General features: G+C 56.3%; 3 long non-coding RNA genes across 3 annotated transcripts; all 3 read right to left on the bottom strand.

The window, feature by feature from the left end:
• Nucleotides 1-1654: 1654 nt before the first annotated feature.
• LOC149525211 (uncharacterized) lies at nucleotides 1655-5543 on the bottom strand. The gene is made up of 4 exons (XR_016349329.1): nucleotides 5132-5543; nucleotides 3971-4827; nucleotides 2810-3666; nucleotides 1655-2505 (listed from the first exon to the last, which is right to left on the bottom strand). It is a non-coding gene; the product is annotated as an uncharacterized LOC149525211 (long non-coding RNA).
• A 99-nt stretch (nucleotides 5544-5642) lies between these two features.
• On the bottom strand, nucleotides 5643-8298 carry LOC149525210 (uncharacterized). The gene is made up of 3 exons (XR_016349330.1): nucleotides 7446-8298; nucleotides 6289-7145; nucleotides 5643-5988 (listed from the first exon to the last, which is right to left on the bottom strand). It is a non-coding gene; the product is annotated as an uncharacterized LOC149525210 (long non-coding RNA).
• Nucleotides 8299-11351: 3053 nt separating this feature from the next.
• On the bottom strand, nucleotides 11352-12906 carry LOC142824951 (uncharacterized). Its single transcript, XR_016349060.1, has 3 exons — nucleotides 12793-12906; nucleotides 12086-12215; nucleotides 11352-11781 (listed from the first exon to the last, which is right to left on the bottom strand). It is a non-coding gene; the product is annotated as an uncharacterized LOC142824951 (long non-coding RNA).
• Nucleotides 12907-13485: the final 579 nt, after the last annotated feature.

Raw genomic sequence — 13485 nt, 5'->3', positions numbered from 1 at the left:
TCCTAGACCCGAGTGGGCCGTAAGCCAAGAGATTTCCAGACCCGACACTTATCTCCCGGTAAGCGATGGCTGCTCCGCTCCCAGCCGGACGGTTCTCGCCTCGCTTCGACCAAGCTCCCGAGCTCGCTGTTCTCGTTTCCGTTCCATCCCCAGACGGGAGGACACCGGGAGGGTTGACTTCTTATCGCTCGCTACCGAACACAGCAGAGGGGAAAAAACAAACAAACAACTTAGCGTTTCAGTCCGCAAGGACGCGGCATCGCTTCTCCTCCCACCATCGCACCGCACCCTCCCACCGTCGGCCACCACCTCCCGTTGCCACTACAGGAACGGGGAGTGAAAGGAGGCTTTGAATCTCTATCCACGCTCTCTTGAACCGCCTACTGCCCCTTCACCAATCCCTAAGCCACCAGGCTCCGTGCCCCAGCAGAAAGCTCTCTGCCTCAGAAGAAACATACTGCCAGGACGCTTGAAGATTTCAAAGCACGCACCTCTTACTCACACAGAGCCATGGGAAGGCCGAACGCTGAGGACCCTTCCCCTGTTCCGAGAATCACGTCCAGGCAGCTCAAGTCCATCTCGGACGATTTCTTCTCCGCCCACGGCCACGCACTGATTCCTCTGCAAGGGTGGCCGAAAAAGCCCAGCGTTAGCTCTCACTCACTAAGGTCTGTGGCTGTAGGAATTCTATCCTTTAGCCCTTTCTCCCCCTCTCGCCTATGTATCGGGTCCTCTACAAGAACACTGAGTCAGTCAGCCATGACGCACCACCGCTCTCCCTTGCGCGACTGGCGTACCTGCAGAATTCCCGTTGGCTCCTGAGCCCTTAACCCTTGGAGATGCTCACGTGGAATGCCTGCAACTGTGCTGTACAAGGACACGGCAGAAGCAGAGCAAGGACAAAGACACAGACAGAAACAGACAGACAGAACGTATTGGCCAATACGAGAGAGCAACAAGAGAGAAACAGATAAGAGGCAGTCAGAAACCTTACCACCTTGCGTCTTCCTCCTCGAGCCAAGCGTCTGCTGAGAAGGACACCGTGTTCCAGAGAAACCAGCACCCCTGACAAACGGAAGTCCTGTTTCTCCCACTACCAAGGAAGCACCTCGGGAACCTCCGCTGGGACTCGCTGTCTAAGCAAACGTGACTTCCCTTCCTAGACCCGAGTGGGCCGTAAGCCAAGAGATTTCCAGACCCGACACTTATCTCCCGGTAAGCGATGGCTGCTCCGCTCCCAGCCGGACGGTTCTCGCCTCGCTTCGACCAAGCTCCCGAGCTCGCTGTTCTCGTTTCCGTTCCATCCCCAGACGGGAGGACACCGGGAGGGTTGACTTCTTATCGCTCGCTACCGAACACAGCAGAGGGGAAAAAACAAACAAACAACTTAGCGTTTCAGTCCGCAAGGACGCGGCATCGCTTCTCCTCCCACCATCGCACCGCAGCCTCCCACCGTCGGCCACCACCTCCCGTTGCCACTACAGGAACGGGAAGTGAAAGGAGGCTTTGAATCTCTATCCACGCTCTCTTGAACCGCCTACCGCCCCTTCACCAATCCCTAAGCCACCAGGCTCCGTGCCCCAGCAGAAAGCTCTCTGCCTCAGAAGAAACATACTGCCAGGACGCTTGAAGATTTCAAAGCACGCACCTCTTACTCACACAGAGCCATGGGAAGGCCGAACGCTGAGGACCCTTCCCCTGTTCCGAGAATCACGTCCAGGCAGCTCAAGTCCATCTCGGACGATTTCTTCTCCGCCCACGGCCACGCACTGATTCCTCTGCAAGGGTGGCCGAAAAAGCCCAGCGTTAGCTCTCACTCACTAAGGTCTGTGGCTGTGGGAATTCTATCCTTTAGCCCTTTCTCCCCCTCTCGCCTATGTATCGGGTCCTCTACAAGAACACTGAGTCAGTCAGCCATGACGCACCACCGCTCTCCCTTGCGCGACTGGCGTACCTGCAGAATTCCCGTTGGCTCCTGAGCCCTTAACCCTTGGAGATGCTCACCTGGAATGCCTGCAAGTGTGCTGTACAAGGACACGGCAGAAGCAGAGCAAGGACAAAGACACAGACAGAAAGAGACAGACAGAACGTATTGGCCAATACGAGAGAGCAACAAGAGAGAAACAGATAAGAGGCAGTCAGAAACCTTACCACCTTGCGTCTTCCTCCTCGAGCCAAGCGTCTGCTGAGAAGGACACAGTGTTCCAGAGAAACCAGCACCCCTGACAAACGGGAGCCCTGTTTCTCCCACTACCAAGGAAGCACCTCGGGAACCTCCGCTCGGACTCGCTGTCTAAGCAAACGTGACTTCCCTTCCTAGACCCGAGTGGGCCGTAAGCCAAGAGATTTCCAGACCCGACACTTATCTCCCGGTACGCGATGGCTGCTCCTCTCCCAGCCGGACGGTTCTCGCCTCGCTTCGACCAAGCTCCCGAGCTCCCTGTTCTCGTTTCCGTTCCATCCCCAGACGGGAGGACACCGGGAGGGTTGACTTCTTATCGCTCGCTACCGAACACAGCAGAGGGGAAAAAACAAACAAACAAACAAGTTAGCGTTTCAGTCCGCAAGGACGCGGCATCGCTTCTCCTCCCACCATCGTACCGCAGTCTCCCACCATCGGCCACCACCTCCCGTTGCCACTACAGGAACGGGGAGTGAAAGGAGGCTTTGAATCTCTATCCACGCTCTCTTGAACCGCCTACTGCCCCTTCACCAATCCCTAAGCCACCAGGCTCCGTGCCCCAGCAGAAAGCTCTCTGCCTCAGAAGAAACATACTGCCAGGACGCTTGAAGATTTCAAAGCACGCACCTCTTACTCACACAGAGCCATGGGAAGGCCGAACGCTGAGGACCCTTCCCCTGTTCCGAGAATCACGTCCAGGCAGCTCAAGTCCATCTCGGACGATTTCTTCTCCGCCCACGGCCACGCACTGATTCCTCTGCAAGGGTGGCCGAAAAAGCCCAGCGTTAGCTCTCACTCACTAAGGTCTGTGGCTGTGGGAATTCTATCCTTTAGCCCTTTCTCCCCCTCTCGCCTATGTATCGGGTCCTCTACAAGAACACTGAGTCAGTCAGCCATGACGCACCACCGCTCTCCCTTGCGCGACTGGCGTACCTGCAGAATTCCCGTTGGCTCCTGAGCCCTTAACCCTTGGAGATGCTCACCTGGAATGCCTGCAAGTGTGCTGTACAAGGACACGGCAGAAGCAGAGCAAGGACAAAGACACAGACAGAAAGAGACAGACAGAACGTATTGGCCAATACGAGAGAGCAACAAGAGAGAAACAGATAAGAGGCAGTCAGAAACCTTACCACCTTGCGTCTTCCTCCTCGAGCCAAGCGTCTGCTGAGAAGGACACAGTGTTCCAGAGAAACCAGCACCCCTGACAAACGGGAGCCCTGTTTCTCCCACTACCAAGGAAGCACCTCGGGAACCTCCGCTGGGACTCGCTGTCTAAGCAAACGTGACTTCCCTTCCTAGACCCGAGTGGGCCGTAAGCCAAGAGATTTCCAGACCCGACACTTATCTCCCGGTACGCGATGGCTGCTCCTCTCCCAGCCGGACGGTTCTCGCCTCGCTTCGACCAAGCTCCCGAGCTCCCTGTTCTCGTTTCTGTTCCATCCCCAGATGGGAGGACACCGGGAGGGTTGACTTCTTATCGCTCGCTACCGAACACAGCAGAGGTGAAAAAACAAACAAACAAACAAGTTAGCGTTTCAGTCCGCAAGGACGCGGCATCGCTTCTCCTCCCACCATCGTACCGCAGTCTCCCACCGTCGGCCACCACCTCCCGTTGCCACTACAAGAACGGGGAGTGAAAGGAGGCTTTGAATCTCTATCCACGCTCTCTTGAACCGCCTACCGCCCCTTCACCAATCCCCAAGCCACCAGGCTCCGTGCCCCAGCAGAAAGCTCTCTGCCTCAGAAGAAACATACTGCCAGGACGCTTGAAGATTTCAAAGCACGCACCTCTTACTCACACAGAGCCATGGGAAGGCCGAACGCTGAGGACCCTTCCCGTGTTCCGAGAATCACGTCCAGGCAGCTCAAGTCCATCTCGGACGCTATCTTCTCCGCCCACGACCACGCACTGATTCCTCTGCAAGGGTGGCCGAAAAAGCCCAGCGTTAGCTCTCACTCACTAAGGTCTGTGGCTGTGGGAATTCTATCCTTTAGCCCTTTCCCACCGTCTCGCCTATGTATCGGGCCCTCTACAAGAACACTGAGTCAGTCAGCCATGACGCATCACCGCTCTCCCTTGCGCGACTGGCGTACCTGCAGAATTCCCGTTGGCTCCTGAGCCCTTAACCCTTGGAGATGCTCACCTGGAATGCCTGCAAGTGTGCTGTACAAGGACACGGCAGAAGCAGAGCAAGGACAAAGACACAGACAGAAACAGACAGACAGAACGTATTGGCCAATACGAGAGAGCAACAAGAAAGAAACACATAAGAGGCAGTCAGAAACCTTACCACCTTGCGTCTTCCTCCTCGAGCCAAGCGTCTGCTGAGAAGGACACCGTGTTCCAGAGAAACCAGCACCCCTGACAAACGGAAGTCCTGTTTCTCCCACTACCAAGGAAGCACCTCGGGAACCTCCGCTCGGACTCGCTGTCTAAGCAAACGTGACTTCCCTTCCTAGACCCGAGTGGGCCGTAAGCCAAGAGATTTCCAGACCCGACACTTATCTCCCGGTAAGCGATGGCTGCTCCGCTCCCAGCCGGACGGTTCTCGCCTCGCTTCGACCAAGCTCCCGAGCTCGCTGTTCTCGTTTCCGTTCCATCCCCAGACGGGAGGACACCGGGAGGGTTGACTTCTTATCGCTCGCTACCGAACACAGCAGAGGGGAAAAAACAAACAAACAAACAAGTTAGCGTTTCAGTCCGCAAGGACGCGGCATCGCTTCTCCTCCCACCATCGCACCGCACCCTCCCACCGTCGGCCACCCCCTCCCGCTGCCACTACAGGAACGGGGAGTGAAAGGAGGCCTTGAATCTCTATCCACGCTCTCTTGAACTGCCTACTGCCCCTTCACCAATCCCTAAGCCACCAGGCTCCGTGCCCCAGCAGAAAGCTCTCTGCCTCAGAAGAAACATACTGCCAGGACGCTTGAAGATTTCAAAGCACGCACCTCTTACTCACACAGAGCCATGGGAAGGCCGAACGCTGAGGACCCTTCCCGTGTTCCGAGAATCACGTCCAGGCAGCTCAAGTCCATCTCGGACGCTATCTTCTCCGCCCACGACCACGCACTGATTCCTCTGCAAGGGTGGCCGAAAAAGCCCAGCGTTAGCTCTCACTCACTAAGGTCTGTGGCTGTGGGAATTCTATCCTTTAGCCCTTTCCCACCGTCTCGCCTATGTATCGGGCCCTCTACAAGAACACTGAGTCAGTCAGCCATGACGCATCACCGCTCTCCCTTGCGCGACTGGCGTACCTGCAGAATTCCCGTTGGCTCCTGAGCCCTTAACCCTTGGAGATGCTCACCTGGAATGCCTGCAAGTGTGCTGTACAAGGACACGGCAGAAGCAGAGCAAGGACAAAGACACAGACAGAAACAGACAGACAGAACGTATTGGCCAATACGAGAGAGAAACAAGAAAGAAACACATAAGAGGCAGTCAGAAACCTTACCACCTTGCGTCTTCCTCCTCGAGCCAAGCGTCTGCTGAGAAGGACACCGTGTTCCAGAGAAACCAGCACCCCTGACAAACGGAAGTCCTGTTTCTCCCACTACCAAGGAAGCACCTCGGGAACCTCCGCTCGGACTCGCTGTCTAAGCAAACGTGACTTCCCTTCCTAGACCCGAGTGGGCCGTAAGCCAAGAGATTTCCAGACCCGACACTTATCTCCCGGTAAGCGATGGCTGCTCCGCTCCCAGCCGGACGGTTCTCGCCTCGCTTCGACCAAGCTCCCGAGCTCGCTGTTCTCGTTTCCGTTCCATCCCCAGACGGGAGGACACCGGGAGGGTTGACTTCTTATCGCTCGCTACCGAACACAGCAGAGGGGAAAAAACAAACAAACAACTTAGCGTTTCAGTCCGCAAGGACGCGGCATCGCTTCTCCTCCCACCATCGCACCGCAGCCTCCCACCATCGGCCACCCCCTCCCGTTGCCACTACAGGAACGGGGAGTGAAAGGAGGCTTTGAATCTCTATCCACGCTCTCTTGAACCGCCTACCGCCCCTTCACCAATCCCCAAGCCACCAGGCTCCGTGCCCCAGCAGAAAGCTCTCTGCCTCAGAAGAAACATACTGCCAGGACGCTTGAAGATTTCAAAGCACGCACCTCTTACTCACACAGAGCCATGGGAAGGCCGAACGCTGAGGACCCTTCCCGTGTTCCGAGAATCACGTCCAGGCAGCTCAAGTCCATCTCGGACGCTATCTTCTCCGCCCACGACCACGCACTGATTCCTCTGCAAGGGTGGCCGAAAAAGCCCAGCGTTAGCTCTCACTCACTAAGGTCTGTGGCTGTGGGAATTCTATCCTTTAGCCCTTTCCCACCGTCTCGCCTATGTATCGGGCCCTCTACAAGAACACTGAGTCAGTCAGCCATGACGCATCACCGCTCTCCTTTGCGCGACTGGCGTACCTGCAGAATTCCCGTTGGCTCCTGAGCCCTTAACCCTTGGAGATGCTCACCTGGAATGCCTGCAAGTGTGCTGTACAAGGACACGGCAGAAGCAGAGCAAGGACAAAGACACAGACAGAAACAGACAGACAGAACGTATTGGCCAATACGAGAGAGAAACAAGAAAGAAACACATAAGAGGCAGTCAGAAACCTTACCACCTTGCGTCTTCCTCCTCGAGCCAAGCGTCTGCTGAGAAGGACACCGTGTTCCAGAGAAACCAGCACCCCTGACAAACGGAAGCCCTGTTTCTCCCACTACCAAGGAAGCACCTCGGGAACCTCCGCTCGGACTCGCTGTCTAAGCAAACGTGACTTCCCTTCCTAGACCCGAGTGGGCCGTAAGCCAAGAGATTTCCAGACCCGACACTTATCTCCCGGTAAGCGATGGCTGCTCCGCTCCCAGCCGGACGGTTCTCGCCTCGCTTCGACCACGCTCCCGAGCTCGCTGTTCTCGTTTCCGTTCCATCCCCAGACGGGAGGACACCGGGAGGGTTGACTTCTTATCGCTCGCTACCGAACACAGCAGAGGGGAAAAAACAAACAATCAACTTAGCGTTTCAGTCCGCAAGGACGCGGCATCGCTTCTCCTCCCACCATCGCACCGCACCCTCTCACCATCGGCCACCACCTCCCGTTGCCACTACAGGAACGGGAAGTGAAAGGAGGCTTTGAATCTCTATCCACGCTCTCTTGAACCGCCTACTGCCTCTTCACCAATCCCTAAGCCACCAGGCTCCGTGCCCCAGCAGAAAGCTCTCTGCCTCAGAAGAAACATACTGCCAGGACGCTTGAAGATTTCAAAGCACGCACCTCTTACTCACACAGAGCCATGGGAAGGCCGACCGCTGATGATCCTTCCCGTGTTCCGAGAATCACGTCCAGGCAGCTCAAGTCCATCTCGGACGATTTCTTCTCCGCCCACAGCCACGCACTGATTCCTCTGCAAGGGTGGCCGAAAAAGCCCAGCGTGAGCTCTCACTCACTAAGGTCTGTGGCTGTGGGAATACTATCCTTTAGCCCTTTCCCCCCGTCTCGCCTATGTATCGGGCCCTCTACAAGAACACTGAGTCAGTCAGCCATGACGCACCACCGCTCTCCCTTGCGCGACTGGCGTACCTGCAGAATTCCCGTTGGCTCCTGAGCCCTTAACCCTTGAAGATGCTCACCTGGAATGCCTGCAAGTGTGCTGTACAAGGACACGGCAGAAGCAGAGCAAGGACAAAGACACAGACAGAAACAGACAGACAGAACGTATTGGCCAATACGAGAGAGCCACAAGAGAGAAACACATAAGAGGCAGTCAGAAACCTTACCTCCTTGCGTCTTCCTCCTCGAGCCAAGCGTCTGCTGAGAAGGACACCGTGTTCCAGAGAAACCAGCACCCCTGACAAACGGGAGCCCTGTTTCTTCCACTACCAAGGAAGCACCTCGGGAACCTCCGCTCGGACTCGCTGTCTAAGCAAACGTGACTTCCCTTCCTAGACCCGAGTGGGCCGTAAGCCAAGAGATTTCCATACCCGACACTTATCTCCCGGTAAGCGATGGCTGCTCCGCTCCCAGCCGGACGGTTCTCGCCTCGCTTCGACCAAGCTCCCGAGCTCGCTGTTCTCGTTTCCGTTCCATCCCCAGACGGGAGGACACCGGGAGGGTTGACTTCTTATCGCTCGCTACCGAACACAGCAGAGGGGAAAAAACAAACAAACAACTTAGCGTTTCAGTCCGCAAGGACGCGGCATCGCTTCTCCTCCCACCATCGCACCGCAGCCTCCCACCGTCGGCCACCACCTCCCGTTGCCACTACAGGAACGGGAAGTGAAAGGAGGCTTTGAATCTCTATCCACGCTCTCTTGAACCGCCTACTGCCCCTTCACCAATCCCTAAGCCACCAGGCTCCGTGCCCCAGCAGAAAGCTCTCTGCCTCAGAAGAAACATACTGCCAGGACGCTTGAAGATTTCAAAGCACGCACCTCTTACTCACACAGAGCCATGGGAAGGCCGAATGCTGAGGACCCTTCCCCTGTTCCGAGAATCACGTCCAGGCAGCTCAAGTCCATCTCGGACGATTTCTTCTCCGCCCACGGCCACGCACGGATTCCTCTGCAAGGGTGGCCGAAAAAGCCCAGCGTTAGCTCTCACTCACTAAGGTCTGTGGCTGTGGGAATTCTATCCTTTAGCCCTTTCTCCCCCTCTCGCCTATGTATCGGGTCCTCTACAAGAACACTGAGTCAGTCAGCCATGACGCACCACCGCTCTCCCTTGCGCGACTGGCGTACCTGCAGAATTCCCGTTGGCTCCTGAGCCCTTAACCCTTGGAGATGCTCACCTGGAATGCCTGCAAGTGTGCTGTACAAGGACACGGCAGAAGCAGAGCAAGGACAAAGACACAGACAGAAACAGACAGACAGAACGTATTGGCCAATACGAGAGAGCAACAAGAGAGAAACACATAAGAGGCAGTCAGAAACCTTACCTCCTTGCGTCTTCCTCCTCGAGCCAAGCGTCTGCTGAGAAGGACACCGTGTTCCAGAGAAACCAGCACCCCTGACAAACGGAAGCCCTGTTTCTCGCACTACCAAGGAAGCACCTCGGGAACCTCCGCTCGGACTCGCTGTCTAAGCAAACGTGACTTCCCTTCCTAGACCCGAGTGGGCCGTAAGCCAAGAGATTTCCAGACCCGACACTTATCTCCCGGTAAGCGATGGCTGCTCCGCTCCCAGCCGGACGGTTCTCGCCTCGCTTCGACCAAGCTCCCGAGCTCGCTGTTCTCGTTTCCGTTCCATCCCCAGACGGGAGGACACCGGGAGGGTTGACTTCTTATCGCTCGCTACCGAACACAGCAGAGGGGAAAAAACAAACAAACAAACAACTTAGCGTTTCAGTCCGCAAGTACGCGGCATCGCTTCTCCTCCCACCATCGTACCGCAGTCTCCCACCATCGGCCACCACCTCCCGTTGCCACTACAGGAACGGGGAGTGAAAGGAGGCTTTGAATCTCTATCCACGCTCTCTTGAACCGCCTACCGCCCCTTCACCAATCCCCAAGCCACCAGGCTCCGTGCCCCAGCAGAAAGCTCTCTGCCTCAGAAGAAACATACTGCCAGGACGCTTGAAGATTTCAAAGCACGCACCTCTTACTCACACAGAGCCATGGGAAGGCCGAACGCTGAGGACCCTTCCCGTGTTCCGAGAATCACGTCCAGGCAGCTCAAGTCCATCTCGGACGCTATCTTCTCCGCCCACGACCACGCACTGATTCCTCTGCAAGGGTGGCCGAAAAAGCCCAGCGTTAGCTCTCACTCACTAAGGTCTGTGGCTGTGGGAATTCTATCCTTTAGCCCTTTCCCACCGTCTCGCCTATGTATCGGGCCCTCTACAAGAACACTGAGTCAGTCAGCCATGACGCATCACCGCTCTCCCTTGCGCGACTGGCGTACCTGCAGAATTCCCGTTGGCTCCTGAGCCCTTAACCCTTGGAGATGCTCACCTGGAATGCCTGCAAGTGTGCTGTACAAGGACACGGCAGAAGCAGAGCAAGGACAAAGACACAGACAGAAACAGACAGACAGAACGTATTGGCCAATACAAGAGAGAAACAAGAAAGAAACACATAAGAGGCAGTCAGAAACCTTACCACCTTGCGTCTTCCTCCTCGAGCCAAGCGTCTGCTGAGAAGGACACCGTGTTCCAGAGAAACCAGCACCCCTGACAAACGGAAGTCCTGTTTCTCCCACTACCAAGGAAGCACCTCGGGAACCTCCGCTCGGACTCGCTGTCTAAGCAAACGTGACTTCCCTTCCTAGACCCGAGTGGGCCGTAAGCCAAGAGATTTCCAGACCCGACACTTATCTCCCGGTAAGCGATGGCTGCTCCGCTCCCAGCCGGACGGTTCTCGCCTCGCTTCGACCAAGCTCCCGAGCTCGCTGTTCTCGTTTCGGTTCCATCCCCAGACGGGAGGACACCGGGAGGGTTGACTTCTTATCGCTCGCTACCGAACACAGCAGAGGGGAAAAAACAAACAAACAAACAAGTTAGCGTTTCAGTCCGCAAGGACGCGGCATCGCTTCTCCTCCCACCATCGCACCGCACCCTCCCACCGTCGGCCACCCCCTCCCGCTGCCACTACAGGAACGGGGAGTGAAAGGAGGCCTTGAATCTCTATCCACGCTCTCTTGAACTGCCTACTGCCCCTTCACCAATCCCTAAGCCACCAGGCTCCGTGCCCCAGCAGAAAGCTCTCTGCCTCAGAAGAAACATACTGCCAGGACGCTTGAAGATTTCAAAGCACGCACCTCTTACTCACACAGAGCCATGGGAAGGCCGAACGCTGAGGACCCTTCCCGTGTTCCGAGAATCACGTCCAGGCAGCTCAAGTCCATCTCGGACGCTATCTTCTCCGCCCACGACCACGCACTGATTCCTCTGCAAGGGTGGCCGAAAAAGCCCAGCGTTAGCTCTCACTCACTAAGGTCTGTGGCTGTGGGAATTCTATCCTTTAGCCCTTTCCCACCGTCTCGCCTATGTATCGGGCCCTCTACAAGAACACTGAGTCAGTCAGCCATGACGCATCACCGCTCTCCCTTGCGCGACTGGCGTACCTGCAGAATTCCCGTTGGCTCCTGAGCCCTTAACCCTTGGAGATGCTCACCTGGAATGACTGCAAGTGTGCTGTACAAGGACACGGCAGAAGCAGAGCAAGGACAAAGACACAGACAGAAAGAGACAGACAGAACGTATTGGCCAATACGAGAGAGCAACAAGAGAGAAACAGATAAGAGGCAGTCAGAAACCTTACCACCTTGCGTCTTCCTCCTCGAGCCAAGCGTCTGCTGAGAAGGACACAGTGTTCCAGAGAAACCAGCACCCCTGACAAACGGGAGCCCTGTTTCTCCCACTACCAAGGAAGCACCTCGGGAACCTCCGCTGGGACTCGCTGTCTAAGCAAACGTGACTTCCCTTCCTAGACCCGAGTGGGCCGTAAGCCAAGAGATTTCCAGACCCGACACTTATCTCCCGGTACGCGATGGCTGCTCCTCTCCCAGCCGGACGGTTCTCGCCTCGCTTCGACCAAGCTCCCGAGCTCCCTGTTCTCGTTTCCGTTCCATCCCCAGACGGGAGGACACCGGGAGGGTTGACTTCTTATCGCTCGCTACCGAACACAGCAGTGGGGAAAAAACAAACAAACAAACAAGTTAGCGTTTCAGTCCGCAAGGACGCGGCATCGCTTCTCCTCCCACCATCGTACCGCAGTCTCCCACCATCGGCCACCACCTCCCGTTGCCACTACAGGAACGGGGAGTGAAAGGAGGCTTTGAATCTCTATCCACGCTCTCTTGAACCGCCTACCGCCCCTTCACCAATCCCCAAGCCACCAGGCTCCGTGCCCCAGCAGAAAGCTCTCTGCCTCAGAAGAAACATACTGCCAGGACGCTTGAAGATTTCAAAGCACGCACCTCTTACTCACACAGAGCCATGGGAAGGCCGAACGCTGAGGACCCTTCCCGTGTTCCGAGAATCACGTCCAGGCAGCTCAAGTCCATCTCGGACGCTATCTTCTCCGCCCACGACCACGCACTGATTCCTCTGCAAGGGTGGCCGAAAAAGCCCAGCGTTAGCTCTCACTCACTAAGGTCTGTGGCTGTGGGAATTCTATCCTTTAGCCCTTTCCCACCGTCTCGCCTATGTATCGGGCCCTCTACAAGAACACTGAGTCAGTCAGCCATGACGCATCACCGCTCTCCCTTGCGCGACTGGCGTACCTGCAGAATTCCCGTTGGCTCCTGAGCCCTTAACCCTTGGAGATGCTCACCTGGAATGCCTGCAAGTGTGCTGTACAAGGACACGGCAGAAGCAGAGCAAGGACAAAGACACAGACAGAAACAGACAGACAGAACGTATTGGCCAATACGAGAGAGAAACAAGAAAGAAACACATAAGAGGCAGTCAGAAACCTTACCACCTTGCGTCTTCCTCCTCGAGCCAAGCGTCTGCTGAGAAGGACACCGTGTTCCAGAGAAACCAGCACCCCTGACAAACGGAAGCCCTGTTTCTCCCACTACCAAGGAAGCACCTCGGGAACCTCCGCTCGGACTCGCTGTCTAAGCAAACGTGACTTCCCTTCCTAGACCCGAGTGGGCCGTAAGCCAAGAGATTTCCAGACCCGACACTTATCTCCCGGTAAGCGATGGCTGCTCCGCTCCCAGCCGGACGGTTCTCGCCTCGCTTCGACCACGCTCCCGAGCTCGCTGTTCTCGTTTCCGTTCCATCCCCAGACGGGAGGACACCGGCAGGGTTGACTTCTTATCGCTCGCTACCGAACACAGCAGAGGGGAAAAAACAAACAAACAACTTAGCGTTTCAGTCCGCAAGGACGCGGCATCGCTTCTCCTCCCACCATCGCACCGCACCCTCTCACCATCGGCCACCACCTCCCGTTGCCACTACAGGAACGGGAAGTGAAAGGAGGCTTTGAATCTCTATCCACGCTCTCTTGAACCGCCTACTGCCCCTTCACCAATCCCTAAGCCACCAGGCTCCGTGCCCCAGCAGAAAGCTCTCTGCCTCAGAAGAAACATACTGCCAGGACGCTTGAAGATTTCAAAGCACGCACCTCTTACTCACACAGAGCCATGGGAAGGCCGACCGCTGATGATCCTTCCCGTGTTCCGAGAATCACGTCCAGGCAGCTCAAGTCCATCTCGGACGATTTCTTCTCCGCCCACAGCCACGCACTGATTCCTCTGCAAGGGTGGCCGAAAAAGCCCAGCGTGAGCTCTCACTCACTAAGGTCTGTGGCTGTGGGAATACTATCCTTTAGCCCTTTCCCCCCGTCTCGCCTATGTATCGGGCCCTC

This window comes from Pelodiscus sinensis, chromosome 3, assembly GCF_052426305.1.
Source record: "Pelodiscus sinensis isolate ZL-2025 chromosome 3, ASM5242630v1, whole genome shotgun sequence".
Lineage (NCBI taxonomy): Eukaryota > Metazoa > Chordata > Testudines > Trionychidae > Pelodiscus > Pelodiscus sinensis.
Note: the sequence above shows the minus strand (reverse complement) of the source record. Positions and strands in the feature narration are given on the sequence as shown.